Raw genomic sequence first — 15,265 nt, 5'->3', positions numbered from 1 at the left:
CAATCTGCCTGGTACCCAGCCAGTGCAGGAAAGAGAAAAAAAATATTGTTCTGGGGTGTTCAAGGAGGCCCAATAAAAAGCACCTGTTAGGACAGCCCTGCTCCCACCTGCACAGGGCTGTGCACCCAAAACAACTGCTCCGTATTCGGCTATCTCGTGAAAAGTTGCTCCAAGCCATTCGCTGTTGAGTCAGGGGCGGCCCCGTGTGTGTCAGGGTAGAACTGTGCTCCACAGGGTTTTCAGGGACTGATTTTTTGGAAGTAGGTCACCAGACTTTTCTTCCAAGGTGCCTCTGGGTGGATTTGAGCCTCCAACCTTTAGGTTAGCGGCCCAGTGCTTTACCCATGTGTGCCACCCAGCGACTCCTAATGTTGCCCCAGAAGGCACTCAAAAGGGTCTAAATGATCCAATTCATTCAGTCCCCAAGGCTAACATTCACATTCTATTCCAAAGTACACTCGGTTATGTCGTCAAACAGTGTATTAGAAGTTCCACCATGACATTAAATTTTCAAATTAAAGTCCTCTAATAGTATGGACTTTAATTTGAAAATTTAATGTCTTGGTGGAACTTCTAATATGCTATGTTTGATAACATAATAGTATGGGGGAGCCCTGGTGGCGTAGTGGTTAAGTGCTATGGCTGCTAACCAAAACGTGAGCAATTCAAATCCACCAGTAGGGCAGCCCCACTCTGTCATATAGGGTCGCTGAGAGTCACAATTGACTCAACGGGAATGGGCTTGGACTATACGTGAACATTCTACTAATAAAAAGCCAAATATATAAAAATGTCCCAAATCTGAATATAAACCCATTCCCAATATGAAAATCCCTATTCAAAAAATTTAAGTCCAGTGATGCTAAAAATCAAAAAAAATTAGAAGTCTAAAACAAATTGTTGTTTAAAGGCCCAGTTGCTCATTCCGCTCAACTTCAGTTGTTTCTCAGTTCTGGGCAGAGCTGAGGTTTCTCCTACAGCCAAAGCCTGTGCCATCTTTACGGAAAGTGCATCATTCCTTCGTGACCTCAGAAGCTGCAATAGTTCAATGCCAAGTCTTTCATGAACCTTCCTTTTTAAAGAGTCCAAGAATACACAAAAGTAATCACAGCACTGGCCCTGAACCCACCAAATTTAGGAACCAAACTATCCCCAGCCTCTAGTTAGCTACCACTGACAAAATTACATTCCTAGAACCCAGAACTCACTCTTTTGCCCAGATATCTGTTCTTCTAACAAATTCATCTAGGTCTGTCTTACGAAGTATCCTATAGGGACAGATACAGAAACAGTTATTTCCTGGTCTGCCAGAAACAGACATTGTTCAAACACATCTCGTCCAACTTTAGTTCTCTCACCTAGATAATCCAAACCAAACCCTTTGCTGCTGAGTCAATTCCGACTCATAGTGACCCTATAGGACTGAGTAGAACTGTCCCATAGGGTTTCCTAGGAGCGTGTGATGGATTTGAACTGCCGACCTTTTGGTTAGCAGCCAGGCTCTTAACCTGTATGCCACCGGGGCTCGGAAGGGCTCGGAAACTCTATGGGGCAGTTCTACTCTGTCCTGTAAGGTTGCTACGAGTTGGAATGGATTTGATGGCAATGGTAATTTTATTCACCACATCGTGCAACCATCACCACTATCTAGTTCCTAAAGTTTTTCATCACTACAAACAGAAACTCATTACCCCTTAAGCAGTAATTCCTCTTTCCCACTCCCCCACCCCCCAGCCCTGGTAACGACTAATAAACTTTTGTCTCTATGAATTTGCCTGTTCTAGATATTTCATATAAGTGGGATCATACAATATTTGTCCTTTTGTGTCTGGCTTATTCCACGTAACATAATGTTTTCAAAGTTCATCCATGTCATAGCATGGATCAGAACTTCATTTCTCTTTATAGCTGAATAATATGTCATAATTTCATTATTTGTATATATATATATACACCACATTTTTGTTTATCCATTCATCTGTTAATAGATAATTGGTCTGTTTCTACCTTTTGACTGTTGTGAATAATACTGCAGTGAACATAGGTGTACAAGTATCAGCTTGCTTTCGTTTTGAATTCTGTGAGGTATATATCTAGGAATACTATTGTTGGGTGATATAGTAATTCTATGTCCAACTTTTTGAGGAACCACTGAACTGGTTTTCACAGTGGTTGCACCATTTTACAATCCCACTAGCAATGCACAAGGGTCCCAATTTCCGTATATCCTCACCAACACTTGTTATTTTTCCTTTTGCTGCTCTTTGTGTTTTCACTTAATATATCCTACATATTTTCCATATCATTACATAAAGTCCACATTATTATTATTATTATTATTTTTTACAGCTGCACAGTTGTGTGGATGTGCCATAGGTTAACAGTTCCCTATTGGTGAGCATGTATTATTCCCAATTTTTTGCCATTTCAAACAATGCTCCAATAATCGTTTCTTTGCATCACTTTGTGCAGGTGCAGAGGTGCAAATATTACTACAGGGATAGATTTGTAATTTGGTGGATACAGACAAATTTGAGAGCAGAGCTTGTTCCATTTTGTACTCCTCTCAATACTTTATGAGAGTGCCAGTTTCCCCAAAACTTACCAACAAAGTGTGATGTCTTACTTTTGGAATACTGTCAATTTGATTGGTAAAAAATGGTATCTCAATAGTTTTAATTTGCATGTAATTTATAAGTCAAGATAAGCATCTTGTTATATATTTCAGGCCAGTTTGTATTTCTTTTTTCTCTGAATTATCTACTCAGGTCATTTACCCATTTTTCTACTGAGTTGCTGGATTTTTTTTCTCGTGAATAGAAAGGAACTCTTTGTGAGAAATTAGCCCTCTTGACATAAGTTGCAAAAACTTTTTCCAGTTTGTCACCAGTCTTTTGACTTTTATTATGATGTTATGTTGACAGGTGAATTTTTTTATATATATAGTTGTATTTATCAATCATTTTGAATGTACCCAACCCATTGCCATTGGGTCAATTCTGATTCATGGCGACCCTGTAAGACAGAGTAGAACTGCCCCATAGAATTTCCAAGGTTGTAAAATTTTATGGAAGCCGACTGTCACATCTTTCTCCCAGAGTGGCTAGTGGGTTCAAACTGCCAACCTTTTAGCTAGCAGCCAAACACTTTAACCACTGCACCATGAAGGCTGCTATTTTTAACCTACGTGGGGGAAAATATCTCAACCTGCTCCAGACCTTGAGATCCTTAGAAATATCATGTGGTGGCTGGCCCCCGTGCTTTGTGGGATTAATCTTCTCTCTTTGGCATGGAAGTGAGTGTCTTTCTAAGGCATCTTGGTCATCTGCTACTTCCTGCTACCTATGCCCTAACAGTTGTGAATCTGTAAATCTCCATCAGAGTGATGAAGTCAGGTCTCTGTCCACCAGACTTAGGGATTTTTTGTTTGTTTTGTTTTTAATCATTATATAGATCAGGTGGAATCCGGATGGGCTGCCTGTAATTTGGCTCTAGGAAACCCATAATCCAACAGCCGCTGCCTAAGTCTCCTGACAGCCAGAATATTCTGAGAGTCACCCTGACCCTGCTGCCTACATCTGTAACCACACCTACCATGCACCTGGCACTTAAGAGCTTTTACCTATTCTTTGAAGACAGTGGTAGTTCAATGGTAGAATTCTTGCCTTCCATGCAGGAAACACAGGTTCAATTCCCAGCCAGAGCACCTCATGCACAGCTACCACCCGTCTGTCGGTCGAGACTTGTGTATCGCTATGATGCTGAACAGGTTTCAGTGAAGCTCCAAGGCTAAGACAGAGTAGGAGAAAAGGCCTGGGGATCTACTTCCAAAAATCAGCCAGTGAAAAACCCTGTGGATCACAACATTTTGTTCTGTTGTGCATGGCAACAGCAGCCGACAACAATGTCTCCGCCATCCCTGGGTCAGTTTTTCTCTTCCATAGAAGTCAGGTGCTCACTTCAGTTGGGGCATTTCCTGACAGCCAGTACAGCAATATTCAGAGATGCTCTCTTCTCCAACGTTTCTCAAGGTAGCTTCTCAGAAGTGAATGAAGCATCTTCTAGCCCTTCAAAAGACATAGTTAGGAGATGGATCAAACAGTTGGCCCATCAAAAATCCACTCCAACATTCCTATCTCCTGAAGACTTTGAATTATTTATTTTACATTATACCAAGGAATTTCTGGTATTTCAACTTCAATTAGCATGGGTAAGCTAAGGTATTGACTCACAAAAGCTGGTCCATGTTTCTGCACCAGTGAGAGTGACAATTCAGACTTGGCTAAGGTCTTGGTTTTACAGCTGCTTCAAAATACATACAGCTGATACATGTTGGTGTGAGTAAACAAACACCTCAGGGTGTTCATTTGTGTTCATTTGTCTCAACAGACCTCACAGAAGGATGAATTTAATTAATCAGGCCAATGGAGTCTAGAAACATGGGCTTGCCGTCTTTCATATCACTTTAAGCTGAAAGAAGGGAAAGCCTGTGTCATCATTCAAGTCAACTCTATTTTCATAAAAAGAATTTCTTACTACACTGTAGTTATATAATCTGGCTCCTGTTACATTTTATGTTTCTGCATCATCAGGCTTACTTCAGGCTTTGTTGTAGCAAGTCTGGGCAATAGTTTGCCACAGTGGGTCACAGTGGGCCAGCTCTAAATATAAAAATGGAGCACACAATTAGAATCCTCTCTGCCCCAGCTGTTTGATCTAGCCCAGTGATTTCAGAATCTTTGGGAATTGCACCCACATTGATAATTTCTCAATTTTAAAACCTAAAGCTTTAATCTTTCCTACTTGATCTAGCACCATCAGAATATCATTTAGGTATTCTACTTTTTTTTTTCTTCCTAATATGAATTGGAAACCCTGGTGGCATAGTGGTTAAGAGCTATAGCTGCTAACCAAAAGGTCAGCAGTCTGAATCCATCAGGTGCTCCTTGGAAACTCTATGGAGCAGTTCTACTCTGTCCTATAGGGTCGCTATGAGTCGGAATCAACTTGACGGCAACAGGTTCAATATCAGTTAGCAAAACAGCCTTTCCTCTCCTTGGGCTTTATGATTGGCCACTCAGGGCATACTGGGCTCTGATTCCAGTTATGATCTGGGAAACAATGGTGGGGAGGACAAGTAGAGAACTGGCTTTCCCTTGTAAGCAAAGCTGTTAACCAGGTTTTCAAGTAAGGGAAATACATTCGTAAGACAGAGAAAGCAGGACTGCTTCTTCTAGCAAGGAAAGCTCAGAATATTTTGGCAGTTCCAGGTATGAGCCCATTTGAAGGCTGTGGGCGTGATTCTTTCCCAGATTGGGCTCTAACTTTTACTTTTTACGGCTAGTTAAATTATGAACTCAACTAATATTATAATTTGACAATCAATAAGATTCAACTTTAACTTTGCCTTTGGCTAGTTCAGCCCAGAAGCTGTAAGAGATAAATTTTCCTTCTAGCACCATCATAAAACCAAACTGAACCCGTTGCCCTGAAGTCAGCTTTGACTCATGGCAACCTCACATGCTACAGACCAGAACTATTCAGTAGGGTTTTTTTATCTTTACAGATCCCCAGGCCTTTCTTTCACAGTGCAGCTGGGTGGGTGCAAACTGCCTACCTTTATCGTAGAGGTCAAGCACTTAACTGTATGCATCATCTTAGCACCACCATAGGAAGTCTGTTTTTTTAGCTGATCCTTAGCCAACCGTTTAGGACTCTGAGCTGGTCATTTTCTTTAAGCTATCTACTAGCAACCACCTACTCCTCCTATAGTTGTTCAATTCCTCGTGGAGTTTTACTGTTCTATGTCAGTGTCTTAGTTATCTAGTGTTGCTATAAGAGAAATACCATAAGTGGATGGCTTTAACAAAGTGAAATTTATTCTCTCACAGTCTAGGAGGCTAGAAGTCCAAATTCAGGGTGCCAGCTCCACGGAAAGGCTTTCTCTCTCTGTCAGCTCTGGGGGAAGGTCCTTCTCATCAATCTCACCCTGGTCCAGGAGCTTCTCAGCACAGGGCTTAAGACACGACCTAATCTTGTAGAATGAGTCTCATCAACGTAACTGCCGATAATCCCATCTCCTTAACACCACAGAGATAGGAAAAATCACATAAAGAAAAATCACATCAGACGACAAATGGTGGACGATCACACAATACTGGGGATCACGGCCTAGCCGAGTTGACAGGTATTTTGGAGGGACATAATTCAACCCATGACAGTCAGTTACCACTTGTTTCCCCAAAAGTCTTGCCTTTAAGGAGCACATCAGATGATTTTAGATTGAGAGTTTTGCCACTGTGTGGCATGGGCTTCCAGATTTCCCTCCATAATGCTAGATGGATTTATGTTGAGGTCACAACAAAGAGCCCAAATAACGAATCTCAGGTTCTGATTATTTCCTGAGAGGCTGTTACTGCAGGTAGTTGCTGCTGTCATTGATTTCTATATGAATCAAAGTTCTTGTTACAAGCAACAGAAATAAACTCAAGCTATTTTAAACAAAAAACAGATATATTATTATTTTTTAATTTTATTGAGTAGCTCATACACCCTTCAGGAGGCCAGAGAATCAGAGGCCGTGGATGAGTCAGGAACCATGCCCAAACTCATACCACAGAGGGCGCTGCTGGGTAGGGTACACCCAGCCATTGGATCACTAACATCAATCTTGGACAAGGACAAAAGATCTCCTTCTCTGCTGCATCTGGAAATGGTTGTAGGAGTTACCAATGTGGCTACCTGTGCCACAAGAGAGTCAGTATGGGTTCTTTTTCATATCACTGGCTTCCAATCCAAAGTCCTGGAGAAGTGCATCTAGTAAGGGTAAACAGGTTCATATGCCTCCACCTGAGATGCAAGATAGACTGGGAAAGCAAATATCTGGAATTTTCAGCTTCTGTAGTGGAGGTGGGGGTTTCGCCAAATACAGGAAGGGGTGTTTGGATGTTGTTGTTGTTAGGGGCCATTGTGTTCAATATCAACTCATGGTGACCTTATGTACAACAGAACTGAACACTGGCCAGTCCTCCATCATCCTCACATTCGCCAGCCTGTCTGAGTCCATTGTTGCAGCTACTGTGCCAATCTATCTCACCTCGCTGGCCCTGTGCTTCACCAAACATTGATCCTGCCTGGTGATTCACCCAAAGCAAGAGAGTTGGACAGTGTTCTATTGTGATCCATAAGGTTTTCATTGGCTAATTTTTAGAACTAGATAGACAGGCCTTTCTTCCTGGTCTGTCTTAGTCTGAAAAAAAAAGCTCCACTGAAATCTGTCCACCATGGGTGACCCTGCTAATATTGAAAATACCGGTGGCATAGCTTCCAGCATTATAGCATCACTCATCCCACCACAGTAGGAGAGATGGGTAGTAGGTTTGGATGTTAGGAAGCCAAAAAAGCAAATGGCCACTTCAGGTCATAAGGTCGACTGAAATTCACAAAATGAAAAAATTTCTCTCACAAATCCTCAACATTAAAAAAAAGTATTCAAGGTCTCCATTTTATTTGCTGTCCTAGGCAGGGCTTTGAACCGGTTCATTCTGGTTTGACCTCCTGCTGGGAATTTGCAGTTCCACCCAGAATCTACTGTTTTAACAAGATTCTTATTTATGAATAAGAATCACCAGGGGATCTTGTTAAAACATAGACTCTGATTCAGTATATCTGGGATGGAAATGCAAATTCTCAGCAGGGAGTCTAACTGGAATAAACCAGTTGGAAGCCCTGGGCCTAAAGTGTATTTTTACTCTTCCTTCCTTAACTTACTTGGATCAAGTAAAGGCTAAGGAGCCCCGGTGGTGAAGTGGTTAAGCCCTCAGGTGGTCATGGATAGGTCAGCAGTTGGAACCCACCAGCGGCTCCATGAGAGAGTCTGTAAAGATTTACAGCCTTGGAAACCCTCTCAGGGCAGTTCTACTCTGTCCTACAGGGTCGCTATGAGTCAGAATCAACTTGAGGACAGTGAGTTTAGTTTGGCTTGGAGGGAATAGGATTTTTTAAAATCAAATTATTATATTTTGCTTTATACTTTACTAAGTGAACGTATTCAATTATTAAATTTTATACAAGCTAATTCCAAAAGTGTTTTATTTCTTACATGTTGAAATGTTTGAAAATTAGCAAAGTCATAAAATAAATAATAGAAACAGCCTCTTTAAAGAAAGTTTTGTGTTGATATTTGTTGGTACGATATCCTAAGCAGTTCCTAGGTTCGTTTTGTTCTGTTGTAGGTAGAACCGCTGATGGTCCCGACTCTAAGTAGGAAACGGGCTCAGTGAGTGGCAACCCCAGCCACACAGCGAGTCCTTACATGACAGTCCATTTCTAACAGTGACCTCTAAACATCACACTAATCCTGGCAATATGTGAGAGAGCGCCAGATCAAAGTCCATTTGGAGGAAGAAAATAATTCCTAACTGCTGCTTTGATGTCACATTGGGCCCTTAATATACATCACATCTGTTTAATTTAAAACTTCGGCTCAGTGCTGGTAGGAGTTAATTGCACAGCTCTCATGACCTGGCATTAAGTTACAGTGAACTTGTACGGGAAATGTGATTTGTGCTGTAGTTAATGATGGGTTTAGACTCAAGTCCGTCATCATGGGCTCTCTGTCCTATCCACCAGCCTGGCTGCATATTCCTTATAAATAGCATCTTCAGTGGATAAGGTGACATAAATCTGTCCCAAGATGGGTCTCTGCGCCCTCTTCTGCTCTCTTTCTGGACACTGCCTTTTGATTCCCTAGAGCATAATGAGAAGTCTGTGTCTGTTTTGACTCTCTCAGTGGGCTAGTCCTTTCCTTCCTGCTTTATTCTATCTCTTGTGAGGAAGAAGGGAGGCAGGGAGGGATGTTGGGTTTTTAACAGCACCTTAAAAATACATCTGTTATTCAGAATATCATCTCTATTCATATTCAAGCATTTTTTAGAGCATGATCTTTTTTTTAAAATACAGAATGTTTTCTTTCAGAGATTTTATCAAGCTTTGTGCAAAAATTACAGGAGTTGAAATAATTGAAAAAAATATCAAAGAAGGCACAAAGCTTAATTATGTAAAATGACATCATCAACTATGCTTACCTCTAGCCAGCCTGGGAAATGAAGCAATGGCACGTCAGATTCTAGCGGAAAAGAACCCGTCTTTTATCTCCTGTCTCTACAGTAAACCAGGAGAAGCGGATGAGCATTCATAGAAAAAAGCCGGAAGGAGTTACCACAGCTATTACACAGGAAGTAGCGATATGAACAGATCTGACTCAGGCGTATGGATGCAGAATGGCAGAAACTGGTGTAGATGTGGAATAATTGGTGTTCTCAGGAAACCAAACGAAAACCCGCTGCCATCGAATCGATTCTGACTCATGGTAACCCTATAGGACAGAGTAGAACTGCTCCATAGGGTTTCCAAGGAGTGCCTGGTGGATTTGAACTGCTGACCTTTTGGTTAGCAGCCATAGCTCTTAACCACTATGCCACCAGGGTTTACTCTCAGGAAAAGGACACCCAATATGAGATAACTAGCATGGTCTAAGGAGCCTTGGGGGTACAGTGGTTAAGCACTAAGTTGCTAATCTAAAGGTTGGCAGTTCAAACACACCAGCTACTATGTGGGAGAAAGATGTGGCTGTCTGTTTTCTGTAGAGATTTACAGCCTTGGAAATCTATGAGGTTGCTATGAGTCAGAATCAACTCAATGCAATAGCAATGGGTTTGAGATTTTTTTTTTTGGTTTATACATATATTTATGGAGCCCTGGTGGCACAGTGGTTAAGAGCTGCAGATGCTAACTAAAATATATATATATGTACACACATATATATACACACCAAATCAAACCTGTTGCTATTGTGTCGATTCTGACTCATAACGACCCTGTAGTACTGAGAAGAACTGCCCCATAGGGTTTCCAAGGAGTGCCTGGTGGATGTGAACTGCCAACCTTTTGGTTAGCAGCCGAGCTCTTAACCAGTGCACTACCAGGGCTCTCTCCCTCTCTATATATAAAAATACCATAAAATTAAAAAAAAAAAAAGCATCCTGCAAATAGTTAGGTATTTATAGACAATTAGAGAGAGAGAGAGAGGAAGATCACAACTGCTTGGCACTCTTCTTGCAGTCCTCATGTGCAGACTGAGATGGCGGTAACCCTTAAAAGGCAGTATAAATTTTAGTTGAGCTCCTATTGGTCTTGCATATGGGGGGGCGGTTGGTGGGTGAGGAAGGGGAGGGGAGCAGAGGGAGCTAGAATGATAAAGACAAAAACACAGCTGAAGTCAAGGTTACCTAGCTTTCTTCAAGGTCATTTAGTGAGCCCGACTAAGGTCAACGTAGTAGAGCATTTCACACTTCTCCAAATAATCTCATGGAAAAGGAAAGTGGGCACATATTCTCAGGGGGTTGGAGAGATGATGTTAGCACTGCAAACAAACAAAAATTTCATTAAGGTTTCCTGTTTCATCTTTAAAATGTATACAAATGTTGCATTATATTCACATTTTTTTTAATATAAAATATTTTAGGCTAATTACCATTCAGCAAAATTGATGCTCTAAAAAACTGTGTTCCATTTATTCTATGATCTTGCCAAGTCCATAGCCTGTGGCCACGGAACTCTGAGGGACTGTACTACCCATTTGAGAAGCAGACGAACAGCAATAGCTCATTTCCAAACGTTGCATCTGAAAATATTAATGGTTTTTAAATTAGATGTATTCAGTCATGTACCCAAATATTTTAATAACCTGTAGAAACTCAGGGAATATACTTTCAAACTTTGGCCTGCCTTTTCTCCACTGGGCAAACTGAGCTTCGCACTACTTCTTTTCTGAGGAGATGCTGACTTCAGTGAGAGGCATTGCTCATTCTAAAAATTTGATCCAAATCCGGAGTTAGTTGTAAGTGACACCATGTGTTTCCTCTGGTTAAGTAAGGTCAATAAATCATGTTCCTTTCTGCTTCAGAAAACTGAGATATTTTATCCACTTGAGTTAAAAGAACTCACCCCCCGCCCAAAAAAAAAAAAGTTGCCTTCAAGTGGATTCCAACCCATAGCGACTCTACAGGACAGAGTAGAACCGCTCCATAGGGTCTCCAAGGCTGTAATCTTTACGGAAGTAGACTGTCACATCTTTCTCCCGCAGAGTGGCTGGTGGGTTCAAGCTGCCAACCTTTGGTTTCACAGCTGAGTGCTTTAACCACTGAGTCACCAGGGCTCCTGGAAAGAATACTAATAGTGAATTTCAGAAACTCAGAGAGGCGATGGGGACCCTGAGGCTGCATTTTGTATGCCTACTCATCTTACCTTCAGAATTCTGGGGTATTTAAAGTGTTACTATAAACAAGTCTGCTTTTCCTACAGTCTAAAATACATCAAAAATATTTTAATAAATGACAGAGTATCACTGAATAATCATATAACCTCCTAAGAAAAAGCAACACTTATTTTGAATATTTAATTTTTTTTTTTTAATCTGTAACTGAATGAATGTCAGAGATGAAGTTAAGTATGAATTCCTTCCTTTGAAAAATGCAAATCATGCTTAGGCCTCTTTGACCATTAAAACTACCCTCAAATTTCCATAAAAAATTCCCATACTACTCATGAAAATATCTGAAGGAGGAGGAGTTTGGTAAAGATAAAAACCACTCATTGAATATAAACCAACAGTTCCAGAATTCCCAAAGTAAATTCCACCTACATGTGTGTGGATTAGAAGTGGGGGGAAGGAATGGTGGATTTAAACTGCAGTTATTCCTCAAAATCTACCAGAAGGAATAGTGCCAAAGTATAAAAGATCAAATTAAGGGAGTATCGCCTGGCTGTTTTCCAATGCCTCAGACTTTGTCTCGGCTAATCTTTCCTCCTGACCCATTCTCCACATCCTCATGGGCCAAGGAGACCATTTACATTCTTGGGAAGCTTCCCTTTACAACTGGTAAAGGAAGTTATTCATTCTACAACTATGGTTCTACGCGTCAGGGACTGTGCTGACACAGGGACAAGAAAATATCAGATCTAAGGATCCTAGCAGGAGAGACAGGTAAGTAAATCCACCAACAGCTGCGGTAGAGTTGATTCTGACTCATGGCGTTTCCACGAGCAGAGTTTTCACAAGTAGATTGCCAGGTGCCTTAGTTACCTAGTGCTGCTAGAACAGAAATACCACAAGTGGATGGCCTTAACAAAGACAAATCTATTCTTTCACAGTCTAGTAGGCCACAAGTCCAAATCCGGGGCATCAGCCCCAGGGGAGGCCTTCTCTCTCTGTCAGCTCTGGAGGAATGTCCTTGTCACCAGGCCTTTCTTTTGAAGCACCTTGGGTGGACTCAACTAGCCAAACTTTCAGTTAGCAGCCAAGTGCGTTAATTGTTTACACCACCCAGGGACTCTAGAGAAGTAAATAAAACCAAAAAACAAATACATTGACATCAAGTCCATTGTAACTCATGGTAACCCCATGGGTTTCAGAATTAGAACTGCTCCACAGGGTGTTCTTGGGAGTCCCTGGGTGGCACAAAGGTTAAGCATTTGACTACTAGCCACAAGTTGGTGGTTCAAACTCACCCAGAGATGCCTCGAAATATAGGCCTGGTGATCTGCTTCCGAAAGGTGACAGCTTGAAAACTCTACGGAGCAGTTCTATTCTGCACACACGGGGTCACCCTGAGTCTGAACTGATTCTAAGGCAACTAACAATCTTTAAGGAAGCACATCACTAGGCTTTTTCTCTGCAGCACTGCTGGGTGGATTCAAACTGCTGATCTTTAAGGTTAGTAGTCGAGAGCAAACCATTTTCACCACCCAGTGGCCTAGATAAGTAAATAAATTAAGAAACCAAACTCATTGCCGTCAAGTCAATTTCGACTCATGTTGAACTTGTGTTACACAGTAGAACCGCTCCAGAGTTTTCTCAGTTTAATCTTTTTTTTTTTTAATTGTGGTGAAAATATACACAACCAAACATAAAACAATCCAACATCTACATGTACGATTCTGTAACACTGATTATATTCTTCAAGTTGTGCAACCAATCTTGCTATTTTTTTTCCAAATTATCCCACCACGATTAGCGTACATCAATGTACTCTTAGCAAAAACTCCCTGTGTTCCCCTCCTTCCTACCCCTTGTAGCTTAATAGTTTTTGGTTTCTAGATATTTGCTGAGGAACCCTGGTGGCACAGTGGTTAAGCACTCAGTTGCAAACTCAAGGCTTGGCAGTTCAAACCGATTAACTGCTCTGCAGGAGAAAGATGTGATGGTCAGCTTCCGTACAGATTTACAGCTTTGGAAACCCAATGGGGGCAGTTCCACTCTGTCCCGTAGGGTGGCTATAAATGGGAATCACCTTGACAATAATGGGTTTGGTAATGGCTGATAAGTTTGGGCATCTTTTTATGTGCGTGTTGACCATTTGAATATCCACTTTGGTGAAATGCTAGTCAAGTCCTTTGCACAATTTATGATTGTTTATCTTTTTGTGGTTAAGTTGTGGAAGTATTTTATATCTTTTGGGTATTATACCCTTATTGGTATATGGTTCTCTCCATTTTTCTGCCAATCTGTAGGCTGGCTGTCTTTTTGCTTTTTTTGATAAAGTCCTTTATACTTTGCTGTAATCTTAAAGGAAGCAAATCACCAGGCCTTTCTTCCAAGGTACCTCTGAGTGAGTTTGAACCACCAACCTTTAAGTTAGTGTTGTTGTTAGTTGCTGGGAAGCTGATTCCAACTTCTGGTGACCCAGTATGTGCAGAATAGAACTACTCTGTAAGATTTTCAATGGCTGTGGCCTCTCAGAAGCAATCACCAGGCTTGGTGCCTCTGGGTGGGTTTAGAACCACCAACCTCTTAGTAATCCAGTGCTCAACTGTTTATGCCACCCAGGGACTCCTAAAAGGAATCCTTTTAGGTTAGTAGGCAAGAGCCTACGTTTGAGCCACGTAAGTCTAAAGAGTACGAGTCCTGGGGGGGCAGGCGGGTGTGCATAGGAGCACAGAGAAGGACATCAAACCCAACAGTAGGGTGTCCGAGAAGGCAAATGCAGTGCAGCTACTCTACCGAGGTCGTGGATTGCAAAATGCCCACGATGTACATGCCCGGGTGGGAGAGCGTGTAGCTTTGGTGTCTGTATCCCTGTGGGTTTTCTGAAGGAGCAAGTGCCCTTGTTCCACAGAGGAACAAGGGTCAGTTTCAACGGATGGGGACAAGCAAAGAGGGGCAGAGCACAGACAGAAGCCTCCAGTTCACTGTGAGGAAAACATGCCCCAAGGAAGCACCAGATTCCTGAACCGTGTCCAGCCCTTGTGGAAAAGATGTAGTTCGGGATGCAATTCAAGTAAACTTCTAAGGAGCTTCAAAAGCTCAGACTTGGCAATTCAACTCAAAAGGCTTTTCCAAGCTCTTCCTATTTAACGGCAACTTTTAAGGCAAAGTCATTGTTTACAGTCTGGCGGAGTTAGAATATTCTAGAGAAAACCTACTTGTTGCGGCTGTTGGGGTTGATCACCACCCTGGGGTGTAAGCGACAGGCGACTTTGAGACGCTTCCAGCCCGCGGCCTGCCTGATTTCTGCAGGCTGTGTACGTCTCTGTGTGGGGATGCGGGGAAACGGTGGGTCCCGGATGTGTGGGAGACTCCTTGGCGGTGAACACCTCTCCCACATTCTCAATTGCCACTCCCCAGCCCACGTGGAACTGAAGTCTCGCTGTTTCGCCGAGCCCTGTGAGTCCCGCGCGCCCGCAGCCACCCTGCACCCTCCACCGGGACAAGGGGCGGGGCGGGCAGGGCAGGCCGGCGGGGACAGCCGGACAGGTGTGGGCGAGGCATCCGGGAGGTGGGCGGTCGGCGCTGGACTGTGGGCGGGGGCGGCTGCGGTGGGTGGGGCCTGAGTGCTAACACCTGTGCGCACCTGGGACCAAGGCTTGGCTCGCTGCCTGGCGGGCTTGGGCCGGGCTCAGGCAGCCCTGCAGTCAGGGGGCAGCGCCACTCCGCGGCAGAAGAAGGGATTACACCGGCCTGACGAGGATTCTCCACGTCTACCCCATTTACCCCATGGGTAAGGAGGATCCCTGGTGCCGCAATGGTTAGGTGCGTGGCTGCTAACAGAAAGGTCACCCTTGGATGCAGGAGAGAGATGTGGTAGCCTGCATCCGTCAATATTTATTGCCTTGGAAACCCTATGAGGGCAGTTCTGCTCTGTCCTGTAGGGTTGCTATGAGTTGGAATCAACTCCACGGCAACGGGCTTTTGGTTACCCCCTGG

At 42.7% G+C, this 15,265-nt stretch overlaps 1 long non-coding RNA gene across 1 annotated transcript; it reads right to left on the bottom strand.

The window, feature by feature from the left end:
• Positions 1–3,014: 3,014 nt before the first annotated feature.
• On the bottom strand, positions 3,015–10,702 carry LOC126079659 (uncharacterized). The gene is made up of 3 exons (XR_007518230.1): positions 10,535–10,702; positions 10,290–10,423; positions 3,015–4,067 (listed from the first exon to the last, which is right to left on the bottom strand). It is a non-coding gene; the product is annotated as an uncharacterized LOC126079659 (long non-coding RNA).
• Positions 10,703–15,265: the final 4,563 nt, after the last annotated feature.

The sequence above is a fragment of the Elephas maximus genome, chromosome 7, assembly GCF_024166365.1.
Source record: "Elephas maximus indicus isolate mEleMax1 chromosome 7, mEleMax1 primary haplotype, whole genome shotgun sequence".
In the NCBI taxonomy this organism is placed as follows: domain Eukaryota; kingdom Metazoa; phylum Chordata; class Mammalia; order Proboscidea; family Elephantidae; genus Elephas; species Elephas maximus.
This window is presented reverse-complemented; position numbering and strand designations above follow the sequence as displayed.